Raw genomic sequence first — 6,000 nt, forward strand, 5'->3', positions numbered from 1 at the left:
TAGGGAGGCCCTTATGCTGAGCATTTGCAGTGGATGGCAGGAGGAGTCTGAGGGAGATCTGGTGACTGATCTCCTCAGTGAGGCTTGGAGTGACACCTCAGTGGAAGGGGTAGCAATGTCCCAGCAGCTAACCCCTACCCAGGTTCGAGAAATCTGATCAGTGTTACATGAGTTTGGGGACATGTTCACTGGGAAACCAGGGTGTACCAACCTGGTGCAGCACCATGCAGAATCAGGACCCAAAAGGCATATTAAGCAGGTCCCTTATAGAGTGCCTGAGAGAGTGTCAAACAGACTATTAGGGAGGAGATACAGGAAATGTCGGAACTAGAAGTAATTCAGGAGTCCAGCAATCCCTGGGCCTCCCCAGTGGTGCTGGTACCAAATAAAGATGGCAGTACCAGGCTCTGTGTGGACTACAGGAAATTAAATAGTCACACAGAGTCAGATGCTTACCCCATGCCTAGGACAGATGAGGCCCTAGTGCAGCTGGGTGGGGATAAGTATCTTACCACTATTGATCTTACCAAGGGTTACTGGCAGGTGCCCTTGACTCCCAGTGCTAGAGAGGGGTTAGCCTTTGTGACTCCTTTTGGCTTGTATGAGTTCACAAAAATGCCCTTTGGCATGAAAAATGCCCCAGTGACTTTCCAGAGGCTGTTAAATCATATCCTAGCAGGAGCAGGAGATTTTGTCCTTGCTTACCTGGATGATATTGCATCTACATTCATTCCTGGCAAGAGCACCTTCATCATGTCAGGGAGGTGCTGGGTAGAGTACAGAGGTCAGAGTTGACCATTAAGCCGAGCAAATGTCAGGTGGGTATGGCAGAGGTCTCCTATCTAGGACATAGAGTGGGGAGTGGTGATATCAGACCAAAACCTGCCAAAGTGGAAGCCATTCAGGCATGGTCTGCCCCTATTACCAAAAATCAGGTGAGGGCATTTTTAGGGACAGCAGGCTACTACAGAAAGTTTGTTACCAGTTATAGTACCATAGCTGCTCCACTCACAGACATGACAAGGAAAAACAGACCAAATAAGGTAGTGTGGATCCCAGCATATCAGCAGTCATTACAGATGCTTAAGGAGCTTTGGGAGGACCCTCCTGTGCTAGCCAGTCCAGATTACAGCAAAGAATTTGTAGTACAGGTGGTTGCTTCAAAACATGAGATGGGGGCTGTACTTAGCCAGGATTCCTCAGAGGGAGAATAGCACCCAGTGGTTTATCTCAGTCATAGGCTGCTACCCAGGGAGGAATGCTATGCAGTTGTAGAAAAGGAATGCTTAGCCATAGTGTGGGGCACTGCAGAAACGTCAGCCTTATCTGTTCCCAGTTATAGTACCATAGCTGCTCCACTCGCAGCCCTGACAAGGAAATTCACAGTAGTTACAGGTCACAATCTCTTAACATGGCTATATCGAGCCAGCCAACAAAATGCCAAGTTACTAAGGTGGGGCCTGGGGGTTGCAAGCATATGAGATGACAGTGCAGGACTGCAGTAGTGTTAACAATGCAAACCAAGATGGCCTCTCAAGAATGGGAATGGGGTAAGGTATTCCCAGATAGGCTCAACCATCTCAAGCAACATTTCTCAAGGGTCACTTGAAAAACTAGCTTGAGTTTTGGGGGGGGGTTGTGACACTGCCAGCCCAGCTATCTGGAATTTTGTAAATAATCATATGTCATTTGTGAATATCAACACGATTCATATGCTTATCTTACAAATGTAAGAGAACTATATGTTATGTGTATATTAAACTACTGGTACAGAAGTGTATGTTGAACAGGATTCGTACAGTACTGAGCTTCAACAATGTAATCACAGTGTACCCTACTGGAAAAGAGCATAAATGTGTATAAACTATATACCTGTGCAAATGTATGTTTTAATAGTAGAAGCTGGGACATACAGAGTTAACTTGCAAAACTTCAAGAAAATAAATTGAAATTAAAGTATTTTGCAATTGTGTTATCTCTCAGTTTCAATACAACAAGCAGACACAATGTCTAGTGCTAGACGTTTTTGCATTGTCTTGAAACAGAAATAATTACTGGGTTTCATAGCTTCATGGGTTGTTACTAGGCTATCGGCCCTAGGGCCTATACAAGCCTAGCCATAACAATTCCCTGGCTATTTCTTCCCACACTATTTACTTCCCTGGACCCTTGTCTAGCAGGGTGATTGACGTGATCCCCAAGGTGAATTTTCTTTCTCCCATCCAGTCGTCAAGGTTCCTTTTGAAGAGGGCCAAAGAGGCGCTCTGCTTGACATGTATGGGCAGTCTATTCCAGAGTCTGGGGAGTCTCTGGGTCAGGAACCTATCTCTCCAGCATGCTTTGTTTATTGTGATGACAAGGTTTAGATCCCTGGAGTGTGGCTCTGAGAAATTGGGATTTCTTTTTGTGTAGCATGTCCAACAGCTCTGGGTTTGACATGGCCTTGTATCTTAAGCAGAGATCGCCACTGAGTAGATGATAAGTGACAGAGTATAACTGGAGTTTTTTAATGTGGTCAGCATAGGGCATCTGCTTTAGGCCTGGGATTCTTTTATTGAGGTATTTCTGTGGCCTTCCCAGTTGTTACAGATGTCTTGAGAGGTACATACCAAACGGGGAGTTGTATTCTATAATGGGTCTAATGAGGGATGAGTACAGTGGGACAATGACCTCCTTTTTTCTGGATGAAAAGCCCTTAGAGATGAGGTGTGCCACAGAGACGGATTTCCTGACTGTTGTGGTGATGCGGTTATCAAAGGTGAGACCACTGTCCACCTGTGTCCCTAAGTCTCTTATCACACTTTCGGTGTTTAATGTACTGCCACCTATGTGTTAATTTATGGGTACATGTTTTTTCCCAAAGGGGATAACTATAGATTTCTTGGCATTGAGCTTGAGCCCATGGCTCTGGCACCAAGCATCTGTTTCTGTAAGGCCCTTTTGTAGAGTATCCACATCATTTGGGGATTCAGTAATGGCTCTCAGTTTGCAGTCATCTGCGAACTTTGTTAGCCAGAGTCCCTTAGTGTTGGCCTGTACTTCAGAGAAGTAGATGCCAAACAAGAGCAGTCCCAGGACTGAACCCTGAGGTACTCCACTTGTCACCTGTCTAGAGCTGGATTTGGAGTTGGCTACTTTTACAGTGTGGGTCCTGTCAGTAAGCCAGTTGGCAACCCATCAAGTGATGTAGGGATTAATGCCCAGCTTAGTAAGTCTATCTATGATTCCAGAGTTGGGGGATGGTGTCAAAGGCCTTGGTGAGGTCCAGATAGGCTGTGTGGACCACCTTACCCTCATCCACGGCTCTGGAGACAGATTTAAAATGTAAAAGCATTTTATTGTTTTACAACTTCCAAGTTCTGCAAACTTCTGAGAGATATGTACTTCTTAGTCAGAAATATTAAAATTCTGTTAGTATCTGTTAGCCTGGGAGCTGACTACTGGTGACAAAGAATGATGTCATCCAAGCTGAGCCAGCAGTGTTTGCTAGTAATTTAAGGACTTTGTCAGAGAGAGACTGTGTATTTTGTATTTTGTCTTGGACCCAGCAAGTACATCCACTCATCGTCATCTGCACTTGCCTTGCTGTGTAAGTAAGTTATTTAGGGCACAGTATCTCTTAGATATAGATAGGAATATAGTAAAATTACTTTAGATGTTTTCTGTATTTATTTGAGACAGTCCTGCAATGTTGTTTTAAAATATTCCCTGTGATTCTGAACTCTGTAGTTACTGTGTTGATTGAGTATTGTCTTGTTCTTTATTATTATTAAATATATTTCATCCTATCTTTGTGGCTGATATTTGTGAAACATATTATTATAGGATCATATGAGGTTACTAGGCTAATGGCCCTGGGGCCCTGCCAAGCCTAGCCAAGAGTTTATCCCCAAAAAGAAACCTCAGTCAACACCTGTTGCCCCTGGCAATGAGGGACACAGGTGGAGCTCCTGGGACAAATTTGTGGTTTCCCATACATTCATCAAGGTTGATATTTAAGCTCTTAGAATACTTGCATATTTATTTTGTGACACTGTACATGCCATTCCCAAATAGCCTTGGCAGTCTTGGTCCCACTTACCATTTGGGTTATTAGTAACATTACACAGTACGTTTGGACACCCTTTGGTAAGGGCTTTAGAGTAGCTGATAAAGAGTTGGTTGGTGGCAGTGATAACTACCTTATAGTCTGGACAGAAGGAATCATAACTAGTAAACCTGTGCCAGCTTTTCCCAGGGGTGCGTGTGTGTTTGTATATAAGCCAAATCCCAAAGTTTGTGTTTCAGCTACTTGGGCAGGGACATGAAGCACTGGTTGGACAGAGAGGGTGCTGGAGGTTTTGGGTTCACCACTCAGATGAGTTCTAAACCCTAGAGCTGCGGCAGTGGGGAGTCTTATTGGGATCTGGAGAGAGAGGGAGAAACCAGCCCCAGACTGACTGTGATCTCTGTGTGCTCTTAAGAGAAACTGTACTTTACTGTGTGTGTACTTGTCATCCTCCCATTGCATATGTCCTTCATTGTTGCCAATGGTGAAAATTGAGGCTCCCTGATTACTGTACCACTGCAGGGACATGACACTCCTTATGTGGACCCCCATTAATTATATATACCAACTCTGAAATTGCACTGCAGTGGGCAAAGGGCAACTTTTCTGATGCCTACCTTAATGTGATCTTACTTAAATGGCTCGATGAACAGCATTTTCAATGAGACATGTTATTCAATGCTTTTTCCATTTGATGGTTGAACATAGACCCCTGAATTTAGACTGCAATAACTTTGGTGTGAAGAACCAGCTTGGCAGATTGAACTGATCACAGTAGAATAGGAAAATGGTCAAGAAAAGTTGAACATCCTGGACAGAATCATTAGGAGCTGGTTGCGAGGGTAGTGATGGCAATGGATACAGCACTGGGGTGTGTTCACTGGGATATTGATTTGAAAAGCAAAGAGTTTATGCTTCTATCTTACTGGATCCCACTATGACCACACCTTGAACACTGCATATAGTTATGGAGGTCATATAAGGTGAAGAGCTTAAATCTGCTAGAAGGAATCTAGAAGAAAGACTCCAGAAGATTCCATGCGATGGAGGGGAATGCATATGACTAGAGACTAAAAAGGTTGGTGCTTTTTTTTCTTGAGATGAAAACTGACAAAGAGACATGCCACTAGTGCACAAGATCATGTCAGGGAGATGGGAAGGGTCATCCTGAGCAGGAAGAACAGAGGGGAACATGGCAGTGGTGCACAGGGTCATGTCAGGGAGATGGGAAGGGTCATCCTGAGCAGGAAGAACAGAGGGGAACATGGCAGTGGTGCACAGGGTCATGTCAGTGAGATGGGAAGGGTCATCCTGAGCAGGAAGAACAGACGGGAACATGGCAGTGGTGCACAGGGTCATGTCAGTGAGATGGAAAGAAGTCACCCTGAACAGGAGAGCACAGCTGAGCACATGCAACAGCTTGTATGGAGTTAGTACTCCTTAGATCTCAGAAAGTACTTTTTCACAGAGAGGGTGTAGACCCATGGAATGGACTACTGGAATAAGAGGTACAGAGAGAATCCACAGAGGCATTCAAGATGGAATTGAACAAGTTGAAAAAGGGGTGAGAAAGACGGTAGATATCGAATGCAAGAAGAACGCTGAATGCAGTAAAATAGCAGTCTAGCTTGGCATATTGTCTGTTTCTGCTGTCAAGCACAAATACAGTCTTTCGGCTTTTCCCAGTTAGGGTTCGCCACAGCAGAACTCTGGTCCGCTAATTATTGGCACTAAATATTTATGGTGTCAAGTTGCCAGCCCAGTGCCCAGCCTTCACGGAAGGCACACCCACTCAAGCATGCACCTACCCGCATGTCTTTTAAAGTGAATGCGACCGCAGGGCAGACATGCAGACTCTGTACAGAAGGCACTCCAGCTGAGAATCGAACCGGAGAATCTCTTGCTATGAGGAGACAAATGATAACAGCTGCACCACCATGGTTCTCTGTCAA

Source organism: Protopterus annectens, chromosome 16.part0 (genome assembly GCF_019279795.1).
Source record: "Protopterus annectens isolate FY-2018-M chromosome 16.part0, PAN1.0, whole genome shotgun sequence".
NCBI classification, from domain to species: domain Eukaryota; kingdom Metazoa; phylum Chordata; order Ceratodontiformes; family Protopteridae; genus Protopterus; species Protopterus annectens.